We start from the raw sequence: 14953 nt of genomic DNA on the forward strand, positions 1-14953 counted from the left end.
TTTCAAACATACATATTCACAAACCTGGTCCTGCTACCCATGAAGTTAGTGGCAAAACTTCCACTGATTTTATATGAGATCCTGAGGTGATGATTTTTTTAATAGAGATCACTATTCTTCCAGGCCTTTTATCCTTTTTTGTTTATCTTTTAGAGATGCTGTGAACTAATAAAGTATGTCCTAGTCAGCTGAAAGCAGCATCTAAATTACCGAACCACAAACACTCCAATGGCAGCAGTGCAACAAATATACACTTTTCTAATAGTGGTAGAATGCCAGATTAAGAATTACTTAATCACTTCATTTCCACTGGTAGATTGGCATCAGGATTCTTGAGGCTCACTCCTGCGAGCTGCTGAGTGCCCTCAAATGTCACTTAAATTGGTGGGAATTGAAAGTGGTGGGAATTGGTGGGAATTGATAGTACAGAAGGGCTCAGCCCCTTGCAGAATCAATCCCTTTGAATTAAGATTGGGGAGTTCTCAGATGACAGGAAATGAAGATGGGTTGTTTCACAGATGGATGAATTTCAGCTAAGGAAGAAGGTTAAGAAATGGCAGCCCAAGGTTATTTACAGCTCAGTTCTGGATTATGGAATTGGAAAGAATGAAAAGAACCATGTGAGAGACTATTGGTCCTATGATTCTATGATTAACCAACTCCTACCTCCAAAATGGTTTATGTCTTTGAAGGAGGCGTCCTACTTATAGAAGGTAGAAGTCTTCCTGCTTCTTCATCTCCTCTAAAACTCCTTCTTCTTATGTTTTTAGTTTATCTCATTAGAATTCTGATTTGGAGCCTAAAAGTCTCTCTGCCTCCCTCTCTGTCATTCTAGGGCTGTTGTAACTTTCACCACCTGTGCAGCAAGGAACATCATAGATTAACAGGCTGCTCTCTCCTCCAGGAGCAGCTTGGCTGTGAAGATGATTTTTTTTCCCTAGGAAAGAGTGATGTTTTGTGCCAGGATGCAATTTGATGAAGAAGCAGTATTAATATCAGCCTCAGGAGAGGCTAAACTGTATTATCCACCATCCCAGGTACAGAGAATAAGACTTTTTTTTATATGCCAAAGATGGGGAGGAAGGAGGTGAGTGCGAAATGGAGAACAAAAATAATAGCTCAGTATGATTGTGTGGGAAGCAATTCTTATGTGGAGAAAACAAGTTATAATTACCTACAGGGTTAGAACTTCCTAAAAGGAATCTTAGGACTTATCTACAGGAACAGTTAGTTCACACCAAGATGGGGTGTAAATCCACCACACACTAGCTTGCAGTGCACTAACTGTCAGTATAGACCCTGCTGACATGCATTAACCGTTTATTAACACACTTTGATCTAATCCCATTTCAAAGAGAACTAGATGAAAGTGCATTTACAAACTGTTAATGTGTGGCAGCAGGGTCCACATGTACAGTTAATCCCTGTCATGCTAGTGTTGGGGTAGATTCACACCCCAGCTTGCTGCAAACTCAGGCCTGATCTATGATGAAAAGTTAAATCGACTCAGCTATGTCGTTATGTGTGAAGAGCCCTGAGCAACATAGTTAAACTGACCCAACCTCTGATGTGGACAGCACTAGGTGAATGGAAGAATTCTTTCCTGGATCTAGCTACTGCCTGTGGGGCAGGGGGATTACCTATGTAGATGGGAAACCCCTTCCAGTCCCTGTAGGTAGTGTCTACAGCGAAGCCCTTCAGTGACACAGCTGCAACTGCTCCACTCCAGCATTTCAAGGGTAGACAAGCCCTAAATGTTCATGTAAATAAGTCCTTGGTATGCATTGTGTAGTAACAAGTAATTAGCTTGCTGATTTTCCCCAAATGATAGTTTATTGCTATGTCCTTAGCCTACTCATCATTGATTACTTCACTGACAAAATCACCCAGATATTGACAAATAAAGAGAGACTGGATTCAGACTGTGATAGAAAATTCTAAAAATGATTGTATTTTATATTAAAAAATGTTGTCAGTGAATGTTAATGGAATTAATTCTTATTGCTCAAGTACTGATAGATTATATAATAAAGGGAACAGACAAGTAACATTCCAGCACAGTGCACCAAAAGTTTGGAGTTTAAGCAAATAGCAAAACATAATGAATTAACTTGCTTGTAACTAATTGATAAGCACTAACACCTCACTTTTTCCCAGCATCGCCTAAACAACTGCAACTATTATTGAAGCAACAGTGGAAATGGGACTCAGTTTAAGAATTTCCTGGAAATCACATATGATTTTACAATAAACTGATACTGATGTAAATGAGTCCATTGTTTGTAGTTTGTTGTAGCCGTATTGGGTCCAGGATATTAGAAAGACGAGGTGGATGAGTTAATATATTTTATTAGACAAACGTCTGTTGGTGAAAGAAACAGGATCTGAAAACAATCTGTGTAAACTCGAAATATTCTCTCTCTCACCACAGAAGTTGGTCCAATAAAAGATTTCATGTCACCCACAGTGCCTCTGTAAATTCCTCCATCGTACATTGATCCTGTAACAGAAGTTGAAATACTTGTTTGTAAACTTTCTTCATACTAGAAGGTGCACAGATCCTCACCTGGTGTAAATAAGGCAACTCCATTAAAGTGGAAAAATAAAATTGGCATCATAGAACCTCTTCAGTGTGAAAACTTATCAGTTACCACTCATACCATGGTTGCAATTCATTCAAAAGAAGAAAATATAGAGGAAAATATATTAAACCAAATCCTCATTTGGTGTAAATGATATAGTAACAGAAAGGGTCAGACCTGTGGGTCCAGTTTCAGGGATCAGGTCCTACATATGAATGCTAATGTGTCTGTGATTTGCTAAGGAATTAATTTTTTTTTTTTTATTAAGATAAAATTGAGATATACAGACAAGAAAAATATTTCTTGTCATCCATGTAGAAGTGTTGTAAATAATAAATAAAAACAACCAGTGTTAGTGGAGCTCTTTTGACAACAACAAAGGTAATAATGAAGTTCTCCATAAAAGCTGAGCGGTTACTGGTTCATAGAATCGGTATCATAGGCTTGGTCTACACTTAACATTTATACTGGCATAGCTATGTTGGTCAGGGATGTGGGGAAAAAAGCAGCACTCTCATCTACATAGCTATGCCATCAAAAACCCCAGCTAATCCAGCATAGCTAATGCCATTTGCGTTGCGGAGGTGGTGTTCCAGTAAAACTCCTTCTCTTGGTGAACACTGCATTTAGGCTAGAGGACTGTGTTATGTTATGTAGACCTAGTTTTAGAAACGTTTTGAACATCTGGGCATGTTAATTTGCTAATGCTTAATAATGGGGAAAAAAGGGAAATCTAGGGTGCTGGCTGCCAGAATGAACAAATCTGTAATCTATGCATGTATGAAGTTGAAAGACATATATATTTCATGAGGAGAGAAATAATACAGAATGTTCAGGTAGCCACTCTTTTGGTTTACAAAATTATGAGAGAGCTATGGCTAGAAGCCAGCAAACCTGAATAAAGTTGCTGAATTGTCAAAAGGATATTTGCTTTTCTTAAATTTGAAATGTTATGCTATAGTGCAGTTTCACACATTATTAATTTCTTTAATGTCTTTGAAACCAATGTTACAGAGACTCAGATTCAACAAGGTAGAAAGGGGCAATTTCTTGAAAAACAATCAACTGCTCTTGAAAGCAGATACTTTTTGCACAAATATCCATTTTAATTAAAATGAAAAACTATTTTCGTTCAAAAATCACTGTGATGGGAAAAAAAATCATCTAGTGCTAATGGGTACCTTATGCACAGAGATGAGCTGCCTAAAATTTTTCCAAAAGACCTTATGACTTCATAGTTAATCAACAGCTAGTGGCATATTAAAATTTCCGTGTTGATAACTGAGGTAGCAGCTTCCTCTGTGTACATAAAGATTTTTGTGGCAGAGATCTTTGGGCCTGATTTACATTTCATCTGTTGTATGGTTGGTATAACCACTGAGCTATAGAAATAGCATGCTAAATTAGGCCCTTTATGTGCAGGTATCATAGTCATTCACTAGCTACTAAGCCATGAAGGCTGGGATATTTTTAAACCCAATTCTCATTTGTTTTAGTAGGAATTTGGCTTCCAAATCCTGTAGAGAGCTTTGAAACTCACATCCAAAGTTTTAGTAATCTTTAGCTAGTATCTTTCCTCTGTAAATGAAAATCTATGCATAGTAGTCTTAGTACAGGAACTCATGTTCCTGTGCAGATTAAATGCCAGATATGTACTATAATCATCCCAAGTCCAGGTGTCACCCTCACTTTTAGTTCACTTTTGTTTTGGTACACCAAACTCTTTCAGATATTTTGATCTCAGAAGCAAGCATAACAGGTGGTCTGAGCAAAAAACTCTGCAAGCCTCTAGTCCTTGGTGGGGGGGCTCCCAATATGTATTTTCCCTTTCTCTCTTTCACTCACACACACTTCTAGACATAAAAAAGGATTATTTAATAGGACTGACACAAAAGAAAGAATGCAAATATCTTACTGGCTAATTACAGCATACTTTGATTGCTGGCGTAGGATAATAGTTTGGTAGTTAAACGTGGGTTTTGTACTTGGCTCTGCTGCTAACCTGTCGCCATGTTGGCCAACTCACCCCAAGTGCTCTATGCCTCTGTTTCGTCTCCTTTTTAATAATAATATTTTGTATTACAGTAGTCCCTAGAGGCACCACCTGAGATCAAGGCCTATGGTGTCTATTTAGATTTTAAACTCTTCAGAGCAAGGTCTGTCTCTTACTGTGTATTGTACAATGCCTAACACAATGGGGTCTGATCTCAGTTTGGGCCTCTAAACTGTACCTGAGAAAGAGTACCTCACTATGCCCCTTATGGCCTATCCACTGGAAGGGAAAAGAGCTAGACTAGTTTCCTGGGGTTATGTGGGTTACGTCAAGATGTGCCTTCGAGTGATGTCTAGTTTACAAGGAGATAAAGTCTTAGGCTGAAACCCTTGTCCCTCTGAAGTCAATAGCAAACAATCCATTAAGCCTCACATACCTGGGCTTGGCTCCACTTCTGGTGTTTTAGACTCTGTCCCATGGTTGTGTTGGGGACCACATAGCTTCATCTTTTCATTCCATGTCCCTACTGGGTAATTCCTGCTCTCGGGGCTGACAGACTCCAAGATTCTGCCATCTCTGTGTGACTATCACAATATTGTACGCTAAACTGCTACTGGCTTCCTTTGCCACTGCTCAGGTTGCTGATTCTACCAGCACTAGCTCTGCTGCTTCCCCAGAACTCTTCCCAACCCCACCATATGACTTCATAGCTGAATCTATAGGCAATTTTTTCTCACTCCTGGTTGAGGCTAGTCCTTTCCCCCTCCTCCTGTCTCCAAGCTACCAGGTTCTTTTTGAAATCTTGGTTAGGTTCTGACAACCTGGCTTACCCTTCATACATTTTATAATTAGAATAGGAGAATATGAAATTGAAAAGTCTGTCCAGGACCCAAAACAAATTTGTTTTTTAAATCTTTTATTTATTTATTCAAATATTCCATACGCACTTTTGTACTGCTTTCTAAAATAGAATAAATGCATTGCTAATATATACTTTGGACTACGGACATTTGCATTGCATAATATATAGATTAGAGAAAATATATAAAATAATAGTAGTTTCAAATCTGAACTCATTCAGAATGAGAGTTTGAGAATGAGAATAGAATTCATGGAGTTTGATATCTGAAAACATTTAAATGCATTTCAGGGATATTAAAAATAAACTACCCTTCCTATACAGTTCATGTGCTGCTGCTCTCATACAGTCTTACTGACCTTGTTCCTGTTCCTGATCACCAGTGTCCTCTGGCTGTCATTTACTGATCCTGATTGCTCTGGAGCAGTGGTTCTCAAACTGTAGTCTGTGGAAAGTGTGTGTTATCCATGGAGAGCTTTTTGGTCACACAGTGTTCACTATGTCATGTTGTCAGTTGTACAATTGCATTAAAAACAGCTAAAAGTTCATTAAAACATTTCTGAATATTCCTTACTATGCAAGCATTAGGTCTGATTGGTTATTTTCCATAAATGTATTTTCAAAGGAAACTATTTTTTTCCTCTAGAAATATATCAATTTTGCTGAAATTTTTCAAATTTCCATTAAGAAATCCTAATCAGAATGCCTTTGTTTTGTGTCTGTTCAACATTAATCTGTGACTGCCTGAGCTGTGATGGTGACTCATAGGTGTTGTATTTCGGGGCCCTTATGCCCATTTTCCCCTATGGGACAGGATGCCTTGACTCCATTACCCATGAATCACCATGGTCTCTCCTGTGGTTGACCCATCAGAGTATATCATTAGAGTTCCATGCCCATGGTGCATCACGGAAGATATAGTTTGGCTGTGATGTAGATATCACAATGCTGTAACTTGTTAATGAATGAAAGATTCACTAGACAATCTGTCAAATTTTGATCCACACCATGAGAGGCAAACATCTGATAATTTCTGCCTGGATCACAAAGGCCCATATACTTGGCAGCTGCTGACCTGGATACTTGCCACTCTGGGATCACTTTGCGGTCACTGTGCTTATTTCTACACTACAGTGTAAGCCCAGGATTAGTGGTATTTGAGTTAGCCAATCTGTGGCTTTGGAACCCTTCATCTACATTGTATTTTAACCCTACATTAAGACTTTTCTAATCCAGACTCGAATCTAGGGCTCTGGCTTTCACATGGCAGTGCGCAAAGACCAGGGAAAGTAACCATATCCCAGATTCTCTAGCGACCCCCACAAAATGTGGCACTCAAGCCCTAGGACCATGGTGCACTGCGAGAAAACTCTGCTGCCCGCCCATCCTTCACATTACAGGAAGTTCAAACAGCCCACCAACACAGCCTACCAAGAAGTAATTTTGGTCTGTGCACTCCCAGCTCCTGGAGCCAGCAAGTAGGAGGAGGTGCCTTTTGATAAACTTCTCTTGCTTGTACTTCACTCCTGTACCAGGAAGCTGGCATCTGTGCGGTGCTGGTGGACATGTCGGCGGTGTTTCTGTCCCAGCAAAGGTACCTGACAGATTTCCTGATGATGCTGCAGGAAGAGGAGAAGGAGGCAAAGGAGTAGCAGTACCCTGGCATTGCAGACTTGCACTAGAAGATGCTTCTTAGTATGACTGGTATAGCCGCTGATGCCTTGTACTTGGATCACTGCTTCTGCTACAGGGCCACACCCACAGACCGGTGGGACCACGTCATCATGCAGACCCAGGATGACCAGCAGTGAGTCCAGAACATTTGCATGAAGAAAGCCACATTTCTGGAGCTTTGTGAGCAGCTTGCTTGCACCCTCCAATGTAAAGAGACATATCTGAGGTCTCCCTTTCTGGTCCAGAAGCAAGTTTCTATGACCTTCTGGAAGCTGGCTATCCCAGACTGCTACAGGTCCATTGCCAACCAGTTTGGGATTAGAAAGTTGACTGCAGATAAAGTGGTAGTGGAAGTTTCTGTGGCAATTAGGCATGTAGTTTACCCGGAAGTGGTGGGCATTAGAGATATCCCAGAGGAAACTCCTGGCTCTGGGAGAACAGGGTTTTCTAATGGCCAGAGATATTGATGGGACTCATATGCCCATTGTTTACCTTCCTCAAGGAGCATGTGAATACATAAACTGCAAAGGGTACGACTCCAATGTTGTGCAGATCCTAGGGACTAAAGAGGCAGATTTATGAATGTCAATGTGGGCTGTACAGGAAAAGTTCACGGTGCCAGAGTGTTTTGCCGCTCGGGAGTCTACATTCATAGACAGGGTGGAACACTATTCCCACCAAATGACATTGACTTAAATGGTGTTAGTCTCTCTCTGTTATTCTAAGGGACCCCACAAATCCCTTTTGCCTCAGCCAAAAAGTGTATCTACCACTGTGGGAGCTGGGTGTACCCAGGCAGCAGAAGTCAGGGATGCATTGTGTTCTCACATTATAGGCTCGTATAGCCCAATGAAAGAGAGGGAATAATACCTGTATGAATGTGCTTGTGGGGGAAAACTGGGAACAGGTCAATTCTTAAAATGCTGCATCAGCACAGCTATGCTGCTGTAACATTCAAGTGAAAATGCTCCTGCATTTCTCCTGTTGGTGTAGTTAATCCACCTCTGTAAGGGGCAATAACTATGACAAGAGAAACTCTCCTGCTGACATAGCACTGTCTACTCCAGGGGTTAGGCCAGCATAACTAGGTTTCTCAGGGGGGGTATGGATGTTGTCCCATGGAATTATGGGATACTTCTGGCCAACTCCTGGGCCCGGAAACAAGTGGGGCTACAAAATAATATGGCTTGGATCCTGAGTCCTGGCTTAACTTGAGCTGGGATGCTCCAGCCCTCAATGATCCTGGGACCTTAGGTCTGCACAACTGCAGTGTAGATGCAAGGGGGATTAGGCTTAAACCTGGGCTCAAACACAGGCTTACATTGCAGTGTAGACATACCCTAAGGGAGTGTGGACAACCAGAATTGAGCTGGAAGACTTGCTACAAACCTCTGGAACTTCTGGCCAGGATTATCTTCTCATGCTATATTGTGTGTAGACATTGGAAGAATAAATAGTAAAACAAAATATGCATATGATAATTGTTGCTGATTTCCAATTTCCCCCAAATTTCCCTGCAGTTACTTACCAGTTTTCTTTGACTGCCCTTGTCAAACGTCCCCTTATTCAAACCCATTTAGCAAGATATTTCCCTTTACCTCTACTGAAGCCCTGAAGTTATTCTTGATACTCTTTGCTCTTGTTATTCATCCTTTCATGAGTGACATTTAGTAAAAATTTACCCAGCATTCTTTGTTATCTTTTACCTCCATTTCCACATCCATGTGTCTCACTCCCAGGAGCCTCATACATCTTCTTCTCCATGTATTTGTCACAGGTGGCTCTGGATACTGTGTTACCCCTTTTCCTTCTTTCCTTTCTTCAGCCTATTATTTGTCTTTGGCCTTTTCTGGGTGTTCCTCCTTCTTGCTCAGAGTAGAGTACCTATTTTGAGGGTATTCAATAAATGACTACTGTTCTGCTCTTTTTCGTTATATTCTTCTTTCCTCCTCCTGAACAATTATTGAGCTCTAGTCCTAATCTGTATTATTTTAGAAACACTTTAATTATACACGACCTAATTTATCTCCCCTGATTTTGCATAGTGATTTTGGCTTGCTCATGTCTTTCCATCTTCTCCAGAAAAAGAGATTGCATCTTACACTTACATCCTGCACATGGGACCACCTTAAATCCTCCCATATTCATTCTATCAGTATATACCAACTGAGGTTTTCTCTTACATCAAGTGATATTGCTTGACTTGTGGGAGTCTGTTAGAGCACTTCTACATAGAATAAAAGACATGTGGCTGGCCTGGGTCAGCTGACTCATGGGGCTTGTGACATTCAGGCAGAGACACTGAAAATTGCAGTATAGACGTTCAGGCTCCAGCCCAAGCCCAACCATCTACACAGCCATTTTACATCCCTGAAGTCCGAGTCCCTTAAGCCTGAGTTAGCTGACTCCAGGCAACCGCAGGTGATTAATTGCTGTGTATAGTACTGTGACAGGGCTAGACTGCACAGCTATGAAAGAGTGCTCCTATTCGTAAACTAGGAAAGGTGGGCGGGCGGGAGCCCGCCCACCGCTCAAGGCCCCTCCCCCAGCCTAAGGGGAGGGGCCACCGGACCTAGAATACAACTAATTACTTGGGGCAACAAATGGAAAAACAGGAAAAGGGCGTGAGGGTCAAAGGTATAAAAGAAGGGAACTGGAAGGGGACACCGAGCAGAGAACCCCGGACAGCGCCCACCGCTCCCGGAAGGTATCCATGGAGCCGGCGGACGTCGCCCAGGAGAACTCCGCCCGGAGACGTGAACGGAGAAGGGAACGGAAATAGGCCCCACAGTCGCAGGGCGCCTCCCCAGCCAACCTCCCCTCCCTGGTATTGTAGATGGTAACTTTGGCCAGGGCCAGGAGGAGGTTGATGAGGAGGTCCCGCGACTTCGTGGGGCCACGGACGGGGTGCGCATAGATAAACAAGTGTGGGGAAAAGTGCAGCCAGAACCTCAGCAGGAGGTTTTGGAGGATCTGGAAGAGGGGCTGCAGCCTGGCGCACTCCAGATATGCGTGCGCCAGGGTCTCCCTCATGCCGCAAAAGGGGCAAGTGTCGGGGCGGGGGGTGAACCGCGCCAAGTACAAGCCCGTGCTCACGGCTCCATGAAGGAGCTGCCAACTGATGTCCCCGGTGGGCCGTGGGGTCAAGGTGGAATACAGGCTGGCCCACCGGGGGTCCCCACCCTCCAGAGGTGGTAGAAGGTCCCGCCATTTGGTGTCGGGGCGGGACGCGAGGGCGGGGAAGTGAAGGGTATGGAGCACGAGCGTGTAAAGGTGGTCTCTCAGCGCGGTTCGGAAAGGGACCGGCTGCAAATCATGCAGCCGGCTCGGTGCATAGGGTAGGGGGGGGCCGAGCGGGCTCGTGGGGCCGGGGCCTGATGGAGAGTGCCGGAGGGCCAGGGCTGAGGGGCGGGCGGGGAGTACCCTCTCCCAGGACCCGCACGAGGTAGGTGTGAGCAGCGGGGGGCAAGGCTGCCCTCACCTCCTCGAGTATGCGCCGGGGGGTACGAAGGGTGGAGAGCCCCAAGCGCCGAGCCAGCGCGTGGGGATCCACCCAGTCCCCCCGGGCGTAGTCCAGGAGGTCTCCGATCTTGGTGACTCCTGCCAGGACCAGCCTCCGTCGCACCGAGGGGGTCTCCGCCACCTGCACACCAAGTTGTGGGTTGTGTAGCAGGGGCTCCGCGAGGAGATCCTCCCCTCGGGGACCAAAGGGGGCCTGGAGGCAGAGACCAGCCTCCAGGTCCGGAGGAGGTCCTGGTAGAAGACCGGCAGCTCGGAGAGGTCTCGCGGAAGACCTCTCGGGTGGAGAAAAAAAGAGCTGCCGATCATATCGGAGCCCTCGGAGGCGGCGGAGGAAGGCGTGCGCCAAGTGGCTCCACGCCGGACTACCTGCACCATAAAGGAGTCTCTGCAGGGCCTGGAGGCGGAAGGTGTGGACCTGGCTGCGGATGCAGCACAGGCCCTGCCCCCCGTCCTCCAGGGGGAGACTCAGAATCCCTGCAGAGACCCAGTGCAGTCCTGGCCAAAAGAACTCCAGAACTAGCTTCTGGAGGTAGGCCAGGAAACTCGGGGTCGGGACCAGGGTGTTGAGGCGATGCCAGAGCATGGACAGGACCAGCTGGTTAAGGACCAGCGCCCTCCCCCGGAGGGAGAGGCACCGGAGCAGTCCCGTCCCGCTCCGGAGCCGCCGCACCACCCTGTCCGTCAAATCTTGCCAGTTCTCCGCCGGGGAGGGATGGGTGGCAGAAAGGTAAACGCCCAGATAGAGCAGTGGACCCGCGCTCCACCGGATGGCCTGAAGCGCGGGTGGGAGGGAGCTCGTCCGCCACCCGGCCCCTACCGCCAGTGCAGAGCTCTTGGCCCAGTTGACCCGGGCGGAGGAGGCTGCCGAGTAGACGGCCAGGCAGGCCTCCAACCGCACCAGGTCGCCCGGGTCCTGGACCACGAGGAGCACGTCGTCGGCGTACGCTGACAAGACCAGCCTCAGCGCTGGCTCACGGAGCACCAAACCTGTTATCCTCCGACGGAGGAGACAGAGGAAGGGCTCAATGGCCAGGGCGTAGAGCTGGCCCGACAGTGGACAGCCTTGGCGCACTCCACGCCCGAAGCTGACCGGTTCGGTCAGGGTCCAGTTGAGCTTGACCAAGCACTCCGCGGAGGCGTACAACACCCGGAGAAAACCCACAAAGCGGGGCCCGAAACCGAACGCCCGCAGGGTGCCCAGGAGATACCCGTGGTCCATCCTGTCGAACGCCTTCTCCTGATCCAGAAACAGGAGGGCGAACGACAGACCATCCCTACACCCAAGCTCTAAGAGATCCCGGACCAAATACAGATTGTCAAAGATGGTACGGCCCGGGACGGTGTAGGTCTGGTCGGGATGGACCACGTCCTGCAGCACGGACCCCAGCCTTAGGGAGACGGCCTTGGCCACGATTTTATAGTCCGTGCAGAGGAGCGAGATGGGATGCCAGTTCCGGAGGTCGCGGAGGTCCCCCTTCTTAGGCAGCAGGGCGAGCACAGCCCGCCTGCACGACAGGGGGAGCTCTCCGCTGGCCTCGGACTCGGCCCAGACGATGGAGAGGTCCGGGCCTCGGACGTCCCAAAACACGCGGTAGAACTCCACGGTCAGCCCGTCCATGCCCGGGGATTTGTTGGTGGGCATGAGGCGGAGGGCGTCCGAGAACTCGGCCAGAGTGAGAGGGAGCTCCAGCCGGTCCCGGTCGCCCGTGCCGACTGTGGGAAGTTCGTTCCAGATCATCCTGCGGGCGGCGGCTTCGGTCAGATCCGGGGAGAAGAGGTCGGCGTAGAAGGCCCGGGCCCTTCCACGCATCTCCACCGGATCCGTCAGGGGGGCGCCGTCCCCCGCCAGAAGGCAGGTGACGTGCTTCCGGGCCCCTTGTCGTTTCTCCAGGGCGTAGAAGAAGCGGGAGCCGCGGTCCATCTCCCGAAGGAGACGGATGCGGGATCGAACGAAGGCACCCCGAGCCCGAAGGTCTTCGAGGGCACGGAGCTCCTCCCGCCTCTCCCGGCACGCTCCGCAGAGGGACGGATCACAGGGGCTGGCGGCCAGACGCCTCTCAAGCTCTAAAACCTCCCGCTCCAGCTGCTCTATCCCCGCATCCCTCCGCCGGCTGGCCCCCCGAGTGTAGTCGCGGCAGAAGAGCCGGGCGCGCACCTTCCCCATGTCCCACCAGCGCCGCGCCGAGGGAAAGGCGCGCCTCTGCCCCCGCCAGGCCAGCCAGAACTCCCGGAAGGACGCCACGAAGCCCACGTCCTCCAGCAGGCTGTTGTTAAAATGCGAGTAGGCCAGCCCCGGCCTCTCTGCCGTCAGAGAGGCCGTCATGGTCACCGCGTGGTGATCCGAGAACGGGGCCGGCCGTACGCTGGAGGAGTGGGCCCGCGAGAGATGGTGATGGGAAAAATAGATGCGGTCCAACCGGGAGTGGCGCGACCGGTCTTCCCCCACCCGGACAAAAGTGAAGGTGACAACGTCGTCCGGGTGGAGGTCGCGCCAGACGTCCACCAGGGAGTGATGGTCTATAATCTCCCAGAGGACGTCTGCGGCGGCCGGGCACTGCTCGGTCCCCGTGCGGTCCCGCTCCTCGAGGGTGGTGTTAAAGTCCCCGCCCAGGACCAGGCACTTGCGAGGATCCAGTGCACCGAGGAAGGCGGCCGCCTGCCGAAAGAACCGCACCCGCTCCGGGCCCGCAGTCGGGGCATAGACGTTGACAAGGTTCAACGTCAGCCCCTCCATGCGGACCCGGAGGTGCAGCAGGCGGCCCGGCACAACCTCGGTGATCCCCAGCACCTCGGGCTGCAGGCTGGGGGAGAACAGGGTGGCTACTCCACCCTGACGGGCGGAGAGATGACTCAAGTGCACCCCGTCTCCCCACTCCAGCCGCCAGCTGGCCTTGGCGGCTGGGTCCGTGTGGGTCTCCTGCAGGAACGCCACGGAGTACCCCCCCTCCCGAAGGAAGGAGAGCACTTGCGTCCTGCGGAGACCCATCTTGCAGCCCCTGGTATTCAAGGTGGCAAAAGTGACTGGCATTATGAGGAGGGCTGGGGGGGATCCTCGCGGCCAGGAACGCCAGCGGGCCTCGCTGGGCTCCGCAGCAGCCCGTGACCAGTCCCGAAGACCAGCAGGGCGTCACGGAAGCTGCGGGCCCGCTGATAGGCCGCGGTGTCCTGCCGCCCGGTCCCTTTCCCCTCCTTCAGCGTGGCCCTCACGGCCCGGAGGACGCGATGGTAGTCCCCCCAGCGCTGCAGTGTGAGCTGCACCCGATTCCGGGCACCACGAGAGTCCCGGAGGAAGGTGCGCAGCTCTTCACGCAGAGCCTCGGGGGGTTCGTCCTCCGGCTCGGCCCCTACAGCGGCCCCGCTGCCGGATGGAACAGATGGCGGGGGCAGCGGCGGAGGGAAGACAGCAGCCCCTAAAGGGCTGGGAGTGGTGAAAACAAAGGCCGCCTCCTGGGAGCTCTCCATAGGGAAGGAGACAACTCCAGGGGCGGCGGGGACACAGGTAGCGGGGGGAGGGAGGGAGGGTTCGGGGGCGGGAGTAGGGGGAGGGGCAGGACCAAGGAGAAGGGGAGGAATCAAGACAGGGGCAGGGTCGATGCAGGGAACAGGGGGGGAACAGGGTCAGGAGTGGGTGCGGGTTCCGCGGCGGCCGGGCCAGCGGGGCGTGGTGCCTCTGGATCGGGGCCGGGAGCCGGAGGGTCAGGCGAGATGGGGGGGACGGCCTCGGTGCCAGACTCGGGAGCCGCAGCATGGGTGGCTCCACACTCCTGGGGAGGGGTGACTGGGTCGACGGGGGGGGGGCCATTCCGCGCTGGAGAGTGGAAAGTCCAGCTGCCCGGGGCCCGGGTGTACGGCCTCGGCCATCGCCCCAAGGGTCACAGCGGAGATGGCGCCGTCGACCGGGGAGGGGGAAGGGTCCGGAAGGGTCTCGGGGACAGGAGCAAGGCCATCGGCTAGAGAAGGGAGGGAGGGGAAAGGGGAAGGCATCTGGGGGCCGTCCTCGGTCGAACCCTCCGGACGGGAGGGTTCGTCCACCCCCGGACACGCCGGGGTTAGGCCCAAGGCGTCTATTTCCTCCATCAAGGAGGAGAAGTCTCCCCCCGCCACCACAAGGTCCTCCTCGGCAGGGCCCGAGGAGGGAGCAGCCTCGACACCGGCAGGGGGTGCGAGGGGCGTGGGGGCAGAGGGGCCTCCGGCCGGGGACTCCTCTAGAAGGGACTCTAGGAGGGAGATGGTACCGCCCTCAGCTGCCGCTGCAGCCTCCTCGGCCGGTGCAGGGGGCGCGGCAGAAGGCCCGGGGCCAGCAGCCCCCTTGCGGGACTTGTA

General features: G+C 50.2%; 1 long non-coding RNA gene across 1 annotated transcript; it reads left to right on the forward strand.

Annotated features, from left to right (window-relative positions):
• The first annotated feature begins 523 nt into the window (after nt 1–523).
• LOC137162896 (uncharacterized) lies at nt 524–2262 on the forward strand. Its single transcript, XR_010922554.1, has 3 exons — nt 524–713; nt 905–1037; nt 2158–2262. It is a non-coding gene; the product is annotated as an uncharacterized lncRNA (long non-coding RNA).
• The last annotated feature ends 12691 nt before the right edge of the window (nt 2263–14953 follow it).

The sequence above is a fragment of the Emydura macquarii genome, unplaced genomic scaffold (assembly GCF_026122565.2).
Source record: "Emydura macquarii macquarii isolate MOO-44397 ecotype Brisbane River unplaced genomic scaffold, CSIRO-AGI_Emac_v2 contig_2473, whole genome shotgun sequence".
Taxonomy (NCBI): Eukaryota; Metazoa; Chordata; order Testudines; family Chelidae; genus Emydura; species Emydura macquarii.